The following is a 10,513-nucleotide window of genomic DNA, read 5'->3' on the forward strand; positions in this document are numbered from 1 at the left end:
CTAGGGTTTAAGGTTGCCGCTCGACCGTTTGTGTAAACTAGGGTTTAAGGTCGTCACTCGACCATTGGTATAGACTAGGGTTTAAGGTCGCCGCTCGACCGTTGGTGTAGGCTAGGGTTTAAGGTCGCCGCTCGACCATTGGTGTAGACTAAGGTTTAAGGTCGCCGCTTGACCGTTGGTGTAGACTAGGGTTAAGGTCGCTGCTCAGCCGTTAGTGTAGACTAGGATTTAAGGTCGTCACTCAACCGTTGGTGTAGACTCGTGTTTAACATCGTCGATCGACCGTTGGTGAAGACTAGGGTTTAAGGTCGTCGCTCGACCGTTGGTGTAGACTCGCGTTTAACATCGTCGCTCGACGATTTAATGTGTCGTTCAGCATATAGCTTAGAAATCTTTTATTTTGACCCTGCATTCAGAGAGGACGTACAAAAATGTATAAATACACTTCCACACTTGTGCACCTCTCATCTGGCCCGATAGGATTGGAGATGGTTTGCGCTCCATGGTCGTTTGAGCCTCCTTCCCGTCTCGTCTTCCAGATAATAAGTACCCAAGCGGAGCTTTTCCATGACCTTGAAAGGCCATGCCGAGGGAGCTTCGAGCTTGGTGACGTCCCCGACTGGCTTGACTTTCATCCAAACGAGGGTTGGAGGTCGTTTGCGCTCCATGGTCGTTTGAGCCACCTTCCCGTCTCGTCTTCCAGATAATAAGTGCCCGAGCGAAGCTTTTCCACGACCTTGAAAGGCCTTGCCCAAGGAGCTTCGAGCTTGGTGACGTCCCCGACTAGCTTGACTTTCATCCAAACGAGGTTGTCGATTGGAAGGTCCTCGGGATCACCCTCCGGTTGTAGGTTTGTTTCATCCGCTGACGATATGTCATCAGTCGAACGGCTACTTTGGCATGCACTTCGTCCACCAAGTCTAGCTCCAAAAGCCTCCGCTCGACGTTGCTTTCATCATAATGCTGCACCTGATCAGACTCTAATCCGACCTCAACGGGGACGACCGCTTCGCCGCCATACACCAAGTGGAATGGGGTCAGACTGGTCCCCTCCTTTGACGTCATGTGGAGGGCCCACAGCACGCTCGGGAGCTCATCGACCCAGCTGCCTCCCATATGGTGTCGCCACTACTAGAAAACAGGGCTTCAGAGACGAAAAATTTCGTCTCTGAAAGTCATTTTTCTGTCTCTAAAGAATATTTGAGACAGAATATTCCGTTTCAAATATCCATTAGTGAAACCCCCTATAGCTAAATTTGAGACGGAAATATTCCGTCTCAAATTTCAAAAATAAATTAAAAAATTATTTGTGAATATGTTTTTATATGACCAAATGAAATTAATTGAAAATATAAATTCTATTTCTAATTTTGTTTTAAATCTGTCATCATATGGAGAACCTTATACCTATTTAAGTTTCAAAACCATTTCGGAGAACAACTTGTCAACTTGGTACAATCTTAACTAAATTAAAATAACAAGATATATACTCAAGGAATGCAATGTAGGAACAACATTTATTATCCAAAAGCTACAATATTACTCTAAATACACTTTGCTCCAAAGGAAAAAAAATAGCACAATAAACTACAAAAATTCACTATCACTATTATTAGAGTCATAATATGTTTCATCTTGTGTTTCTTCATCTTCATCAAAATCTTCAAGTTCTTCCTCTAGCTCTTCACTATCTACAATAACTTGCTTGCCATTCATAACACTATCTACAATAACATAGAACATTGTGAGAGAAAAAAAAACAGAGGGAAGTTTTAGTTTTAAGTTAGCAAGACAACACGAATCCCCTCACCCCGTCTCTTCTTTGATTTCTCTTACAGCTCCAGAAAATATTTCTTCCGACTGAGAAATTTGAGTAACAAAATTCATTTAGCACTGCTCATTTAAGAAAATGCACTGGTATATTTGGCAGATCTTGGAAATTAGAATACCTTGTTGATGAACCCAGTTGGCAACTTCCATATCCCATGGCACCTTGAAGGGCATTTCTTTTCCTTCACAACTAGCACCTGAATGGAGAGAAATAATACACCAGCATATTGGAAAATTAACTTGTGAAGATAATACTAAATTTGTATTTTAAAAAAAGCAAAACAAATAACACAGAAGAACTTTTATTGGTATTCAAAGTTTTCAAGAACAACCTCTTTGTTATCGTTGATAACAAATCCTCCTACTCCAATTTGATGAGTTGCTGTGCCAGGAAGCATGCAAGGTTCGTCAGGAATCCAGTAGGTTAACATTACATATCCTGGATCAACATGGTGATAGCTAAAACCCTCCTGGCAAATTAATAGTGGAGAAATATTAAATAGTAATCATTATTAATTAACCTAAATCCTTATCGTCGTTCTGAACATTTCTAGTAGTGATCCATGGTACTTGTTTTCGCAGGCTGAGATACAGATATCCATAATGTTCTTCAACATCCTGTCCTCCTAATGGAATGGCTGAGCCAAAAATTCATCAAGAGAGATCCACTGTGACAAAAGTTATCATCCATTCATTTCTTAAGGTTAGAATATATTTGTAGAAAATGAAAATCTGTATCTTGACTTGTGATATTACCTTGGCTGCTGCGATCTCAGACTCATCGATGGTGATTTCAGATGATGCTGGTTTGAGCATGCATATAAAAAACAAGTCGGATTTCTCAAAAGCCATATAGTGAGCATGCCTGGTAGCATATATATAAAAAACAAGAAAACAGAATTTCATGACAGAGATTCAAGGTCCAGAGAACTTTTATAATAAGATAGGTATACCTGAACGCTAGTAGTTCTACAAAGGTAGTATCGATCTGAAAAATAAAAAATATAAAGTTAGAAACTAGACAAACTGCTTGCAAGACCACACGAATCCCCTCACCCCTGTCTCTTCTTTGACTTCTCTTACAGCTCCAGAAAATATTTCTTCCGACTGAGAAATAAGAGTAAAAAAATTCATTTAGCACTGCCCATTTAAGAAATTGTACTGGTATATTTAGCAGAACTTGGAAATTAGAATACCTTGTTGACGAACCCAGTTGGCAACTTCCATATCCCATAGCACCTTGAAGGGCATTTCTTTTCCTTCACAACTAGCACCTAAATAGAGAGAAATAATGTAGCAACATATTGGAGAATTAACTTGTGAAGATAATGCTGAATTTGTATTAAAAAAAACAAAATAAATAACATACAGAAGAACTTTTATTGGTATTCAAAGTTTTCAAGAACAACCTCTTTGTTATCGTTGATAACAAATCCTCCTACTCCAATTTGATGAGTTGTTGTGCCAAGAAGCATGCAAGGTTCGTCAGGAATCCAGTAGGTTAACATTACATATCCTGGATCAACATGGTGATAGCTAAAACCCTCCTGGCAAATTAATAGTGGAGAAATATTAAATAGTAATCATTATTAATTAACCTGACTAGTGTTAGGTCGTGCGAGTGACCGGCGTCATGTGCAACAGCCACTGCGCGATTAGGTCACACGAATGACCTCGATCGCATGAGTAGGACGCAACTGGTGTTGCGCATTCTAGAACAGAGAAGAAGGATGGAAAAGAAGATTAGGATTACTTGAGCTTAAGCTTGTTCGGTGGATCGTGGAAAGAACGCCGGAGAAGAAGATCGCGTGTGCCTTAAGCCGGAGGGTTGCGCGCCTTAGAGTCGTGCGTGATTTGGAGCCAGAGAAGAAGATCACTTGCCCCTTAAGTCAGAGCCATGCTTGATTTGGGACAGGAGAAGAAGATCGCGTGCAAGCTGGAGAAGAAATCGCGTGCGTGTAGCCGGAGAAGAAATCGAGTGTGTGTCGACGAAGAAGAAATCGCGTGTGCGGGTTTGGGAGAGAAAACGTGAAGTTAATCTCAAATTGGGTTTAGGGCTTTTTTGTTATTTAAAATAAAATATATTTATAGTTACTTAATAATTTATTTCTCATATTATATAATTTATAAACAGATTTATTTTCTGTTTACAACATCTGTAAACAGATTTACAAACAAAAAAAAGATTTCGTATTAAATTTCATTGCTAATTCGTATTTATTTTTGTTTATAAAAATTAATTTATAAATTTTGTTTCTAATTTATTTTAAAATCCGTTTTAAATTTTTTTCCTATATTATTATTTTTAAGTTAAACGAATTAATAATTTCGTAGCAAATCCGTTTATAATTTATTAAAAATTTAAAACAGATTTTTTTTCCGTGTTAAAATTCTGTTTCTGATACCCTGTTTTCTTGTAGTGAGCCGAGCGCGCAAGACTCGGAGGATTTCTCGATTGGTGGCTTCTGCTTGCCCGTTGCTCTACGGATAGGCCACGGAAGTGAAGACCTGTTAGATACCATATCCTTCGCACCACTCCATGAGCTTCTGACCGGTGAATTGTCTTCCATTATCTGAGATGAGCCGATGAGGGATGCCAAACCAGCATATGATTTGTTGTCAAATGAACCTTATGACCATCTGTTCGGTTATCCTTGCAAGCGGCTCGGCTTTCACCCATTTTGAAAAGTAATCTACGGCCACAAGCAGAAACTTCCACTAGCCGATCGCCATAAGGAAAGGTCCGATGATGTCCATGCCCCATTGGTCGAACGGACAAGAGACTGTGGACGCTTTCATCTCCTCGGTGGGTTGGTGCGATATATTGTTATACTTTTGACAAGACAAGCACGTGGCCATCGTCCGAGTGACGTACTATTGGAGGGTTGGCCAAAAATATCCGACCAGTAGTATCTTCCTTGCCAATGATCAACCGCTCGGATGCCCTCCGCAGGATCCTTGATGCATTTCTCGCAGTATGTAATCGACGTCTTCTGGTCCGACACATTTGAGTAAGGGTCGAGCGAAGGCTTTTTTATAGAGTTGATCACCGATCAGCATGAACTGACATGCTCTCCTTTTTGTCAGATGAGCATCCTCCGGGGCGGCAGGTAGGGTTCTCGAACGCAAGAACTCTATTAGGGTTGTCTTCCAATCGTTCGGGAAGGTGACTCCGTCCATTCGGGAAGGTGATACTTGCTCGATCGGCTGGCCTATCACGATTGGCGTTAACGAGCTAGCTAACTTGGTCAATTCATCTGTAGCCTGATTTTCCGACCGGGGGATCTTCTGTATGACGATCTCTTGGAAGTTTGCTTTCAGCTTTTCGAAGGCCTCAGCGTAGATCTTGAGCCGGATGTGGCTTATCTCGAATGCTCCGAACAACTGTTGAGTGACCAACTGAGAGTCCGAATGGATCAAGACTTTGACTGCTCCGACGTGCCGAGCGGCTTGCAAGTCGACTATTAGCACCTCGTACTCGGCCTCGTTGTTGGTGGCCCTACTGTCTAGCCGAACGACCAACTGCATACGATCTTCTCGCGGGGAGATGAGTAGTATGCCGATGTCGCTCCTTGTCGAGTGGACGAACAATCCACATATATCCTCCAAACGGCCTCTGACTCTGGGCTCTGTACCTCAGTTACGAAATCCGCCAAGGACTGTGCTTTGATGGCAGTTCGGGGTTGATACTGGATGTCGAATTCGCTGAACTACGTTGTCCATTTGATCAGCCATCCGGATGCCTCGAGATTGAGAAGTACTCTCCCCAAGGGATTGTTGGTCATCACGATTATAGAGTGGGTGAGGAAGTACGGGCAAAGCCTCCGGGAGGCGAGCACTAAAGCATAAGACAGCTTCTCAAGACCAGTGTAGTGAGACTCAACATCTTTTAATATGTGGCTTAAAAAGTACACTAGTTGTTGCTCGCCGCTCTGCCTAACTAATGTCAAATCGACCGCATGCTCTATAGACGACAAGTAGATTCGAAGTGGTTCGTCGACACATGGCTTGGCTAGGACAGGCAGGGAGTTGAGGTATTCTTTGAGATCTTCGAATGCCTTGTCGCACTCGTTTTACCATTGAAATTTTATCGCCCAGTGCAGTATTTTGAAGAATGGTAAGCTCCGATCGGATGACTTGGAGATGAATCTGGATAGCGTCGTGATCCGACCGGTCAATCGATGTGTTTCCTTCAAGTTGCGGGGCGGGGCATGTCTTGCAACACTTTCACTTTGATTGGGTTTACCTCGATACCCCGCTCGGTTACGATGTAGCTGAGGAAGTGCCTACTCTTTGCGCTGAACAGACACTTGCTCGGGTTTAGCTTTATCCCATAAGTCCTGAGTGTCCGGCGGGTCTCCTCAATATCTGCACATAGGTCAGTCACTCAAAGGGATTTTATCAGGATATCATCCATGTATACCTCCATGTTACGACCGATCTACCGTCGGAACACTTTGTTCATCAATCTTTGATAAATAGCTCCGACATTCTTGATTCCGAACGGCATGACGTTGTAGCAGTACGTACCGTTAGCCATAATGAAGCTGACCTTTTCTTGATCCTCGTGGGCGAGCAACACTTGATGATAACCCTGGTAGGCATCTAGCATGCAGATCAACTCGCATCCCATAGTGGAGTCCACCATCTAGTCGATCCGAGGTAGCGGGTAGAAGTTCTTCGGGCATGCCTTATTCAGGTCACGAAAGTCGATGCAGACTCGTCATTTGTTGTCCGGTTTGGAGACGAGGACAACGTTGGCGAGCCAGCTTGGGAACTGAACTTCCTGTATATGGACAGCCTCTAGCATCTTTTCTATTTCTGCCCGGATGATCAGGTTCTACTCGGTGCTAAAATTCCTTTTGCGTTGCTTTACCGGTCGAGCGTCCGGTCGGACATGTAGCTCATACTGAGCTACGCTTGGGGAGATGTCGGGTAGCTCATGTGTTGACCATGCAAACACGTCATGATTTTGCTGGAGATAGGTGATCAACTTTGCCTTCTGCTCAGCTCCCAGATCCGCAGCTATGAAAGTAGTTGCCTCCGCTCGGCGATGATGGATTTGGACTTCCTCTTTCTCTTCATAGACTAGGGTAGGCAGTTTTTCAATAACAATATTTACCTCTAGCCATGGAGTCTTCTGGGCGGACCTAGCTTCGGTTTTGACCATCTCAACGTAGGAGCGCTCAGCGGTCAGTTGATCGCGCTTGACCTCCCCTACCTAGTCGTCCACCTGGAACTTGATCTTTTAGCAGTAGGTAGAGACTACTGTCCGTAACTCATTGAGGGGTGGTCGGCCCAGGATGGCGTTGTAGGCTGAGGGGGTGTCTACCACGATGAAGTTCGTGGTTCTGGTCCTCCTGAGCTGCTCCTCTCCGAGCGATGTAGCCAACATGATCTAGCCGATTAGCAAAACCTCGTTGTCGGTGAACCCGTACAGTGGGGTCGTCATTGGTAGCAGCTTGCCTCGGTCGATCTGTAACTGGTCGAACGCCTTTTTGAAAATTATGTTCACCGAGCTTCTTGTGTCAACAAAGATACGGTGAATGGTATAATTAGCGATCACTTCTTGGATGATCAAGGCGTCGTCGTGAGGGATCTCGACTCCCTCCAAGTCCAGGGGTCCGAAGCTGATCTCAGACCCTTTCGCCATCTCCTAGCTGCATTCTACTGCGTGGATCTCCAGTCATTATGCGTACGGCTTCCAGGCTCGATTAGAGTCGTCGCTGGTCGAACCGCCGGCGATGATGTTTATTTCTTGCCGGGCGGTATTGCTTCGATTTTGTTCCTCCCGAGTGTGTGTGCATGCTTCCCAAGGTGTGCACGCTTCTCGAAACTTTTCCTGAAAAGATGTATCGATAAAGTGTCCCTGACATAATACCTTAACGAGCCAAGCATATCTCTGAAGTGACAGAAGAAGCTTCTGTCGTACGATCTTTTGTCTGAACCAGCCGTCGACCATGCCATCTGTCAGTGGCGCATCTCCCAAAAAGATAATATCCAGCTAGCAGTGTCTTTTACTGGGCCGAGCGGGATAGTCGCTCGATGGATAACCGCTCGGCTCGGGTTCTTACTTTCTGCTCGGATGAGTGTATTACCTTACCGTGTGGGAAGGCCGCTCGACTGGCGCTCCCGCTGTCCTGATTCATGAGCCATTATTTGGATGAGCGGGAAAGCCACTCGGTCGCCCTTTTGTTTCTGTGCAGCTCGATCGTAAATCCGCCTCATTCTTATAGCTCTATATAAGGACGAGCGGGGAAGCCGCTCGGCCTGCCCTTGCAGATACCTAGCAGTCTTTCTAAGCGTCGGAAGCTCGGAACTCTGTGAGCTGTTATGATGTCAGATCATGTCTTCATTATCCCAATTGGGCAAGCGGGCTCCCCGATCGGCCAGTGGTATAGGGACGTTTGACCACCTTGACTCTGACCTCCACTGTGGCACTGATCTCTGTTGGGGCAATTTCCCTTGGTCAAGTTTGACCAGTTTGACTAAACTTGAGTTGAGTCAGGATTTGAGTTTTGATGTCTGACAATATATGGAGATTGCTGGAGCAATCGTTCGGTTGTGGAGATGGTCAAAGGGTTGACCAAATTGATAAGAATACAAGTCAAGTAGGTCAGGGATGATATGAGACTTAACTGGGTAAGTCCTAACTGGAGGTTAGGCGTCTGTAAGTCCTAACTGGAGGTTAGGCGTCTGGAAGTCCTAACTAGAGGTCAGGCAGTGGTGAAGTCATAACTGGAGTTTAGGCAGTGGTGGAAGTCCTAACTGGAGGTTAGGCAAAGGAGAAAGTCCTGGTGAGGAGCCAGACATTTGGAAAGTCCAAGTGTGATTTTGGCAAGGGAGAAAGTCCTGGTGAGGAGCCAGGCAATTGGGAAGTCCAAGTGTGATCTTGGCACAGGTTGTAAGTCCAAGCATATAGTCTTAGCAAGGTAAGTCCAAGTGTGATCTTGGCAAAGGAGAAAGTCCTGGTGAGGAGCCAAGCAATTGGAAAGTCCAAGTGTGATCTTGGCAAAGGTTGTAAGTCCAAGCATATGGTCTTGGCAAGATAAGTCCTAGTGTGACTTGGCAAGGATAACTCGATAACTAGGATGGGGCCGAAGGAAGCTCTTGAAGGCAAGACGTGAAGGATGAGAGATATCCGAGGGACGCAAGGCTAATGGAGGAGGCTAGAAGGCTAGTTTGAGGTTGGTCGAGTGTGGTGGTATAATCCGACAACTAGGATGAGGCTGAAGGAAGCTCCTGAAGGCAAGGCGTGAAAGATGGGAGATATCCGAGAGACGCAAGGCTGATGGAGGAGGCTAGAAGGCTAGTTTGAGGTTGGTCGGGTCTGGCCAAATGCTAGGCATGGAGACCCAACAGGTCACGGTTGACCGGGAGTTGGGTTTGGAAATTTAGACTTGAGTTGAGTCAAGTCCAAGTTGGTCAATTGATCAAGTAATCGATTGAACCTGAGTCCAATTGATCAGTAGATCGATTGGAGTGTGCTGCGATTGTGGGAAGGCCCAATCGATCGGTCGATCGATTGGGATGTGAAATTGCAAGCAGAAAAGCTTTCCCAATCGATCGGGCGATCGATTGGGAACTGCCAATCTATTGGTCGATCGATTGGGCAGGGGAGTTCTCGTGCGATCGCGAGAACACAGAAAGCTTCTGAATCGATCCACCGATCGATTCAGATGTTCCCAATCGATCGGTCGATCGATTGGGATTCGACCGTTGGGCAGGATGCAGGTGATGGACGGTTGCGATGGAGCGGTGTTGACGTGGCAATCGATTGGGGATGGATTGGATCGATTGGGAGCACTGTTTAAAGCCTTGGCGGAGCGTTTTCTCCGCAGATCTTTGCGATCTTTTCCTACAAGCTCACAGCGATTTTTCAGCGATCTTCTCCGAGCTTCTCCGCTAGTTCTTGAAGGCTCTTGGGGTGCATCCCCAAGGTTCAAGAGGCAATAACAATCAACAAGTAAGCAAGAAGAAGAGTGTATTTCAGTTGTATTTTTGTATCTTCTTCTTGTGTGAGTTTTGTAGTGTTGTGTGTGTTTGTACAAGACTTCTCCGCCTCTGGCTGCGACCGAGAACGAGTTGTTTATTAGTGGAGAGTGTTCGAGTGTGTGGATCCTTAGATTAGTCACCTCTTCTTGAGGTGGATACTAAGTAAACTCTAGGTGTTAGTGTGTTGGTTTGTTGTGTGTTTGTATTTTATTTTCCGCTGCATATCAAGACAAAGTAAATTAACGCAAGCACGAAGAAACGCTATTCACCCCCCTCTAGTGGGCACAAAAGTCCCAACAATCTCCACCATGACAGTGGGGTGGGGCCTCCCTTATCACCGCATCAGTAAAAAATCATGAATTTTTTTAATAAATAGATAAAAAAAATTATATTAAAATATATATGTATAAATAATGGAAATATGATAAGTATTTTCAGAATTATAAAAATTGGGCATATCAATTAGAGCAATTATACAAAGGGAAAGAATGCTTTAAAAAAAAAAAAAAAAAATAGACATATATCATTGTTCACCATTTATATTTTTTTATAGGTCCATGTATTTATCTTTGAACTTTTCATGATTTTTTTTTTCTCTAAGTATCATTTTTCCATCAAATTATATAATACTGAAACTTTCCTCGTGCCCATTTTTTTTATTTAGAGAAGGTAATAAATATCCAGGAGA

The 10,513-nt window shown here is 44.2% G+C and overlaps 1 pseudogene; it reads right to left on the reverse strand.

The window, feature by feature from the left end:
- Positions 1 to 1,465: 1,465 nt before the first annotated feature.
- LOC122050321 lies at positions 1,466 to 6,478 on the reverse strand (annotated as a pseudogene).
- Positions 6,479 to 10,513: the final 4,035 nt, after the last annotated feature.

Source organism: Zingiber officinale, chromosome 3A, assembly GCF_018446385.1.
Source record: "Zingiber officinale cultivar Zhangliang chromosome 3A, Zo_v1.1, whole genome shotgun sequence".
Classification (NCBI taxonomy): Eukaryota; Viridiplantae; Streptophyta; class Magnoliopsida; order Zingiberales; family Zingiberaceae; genus Zingiber; species Zingiber officinale.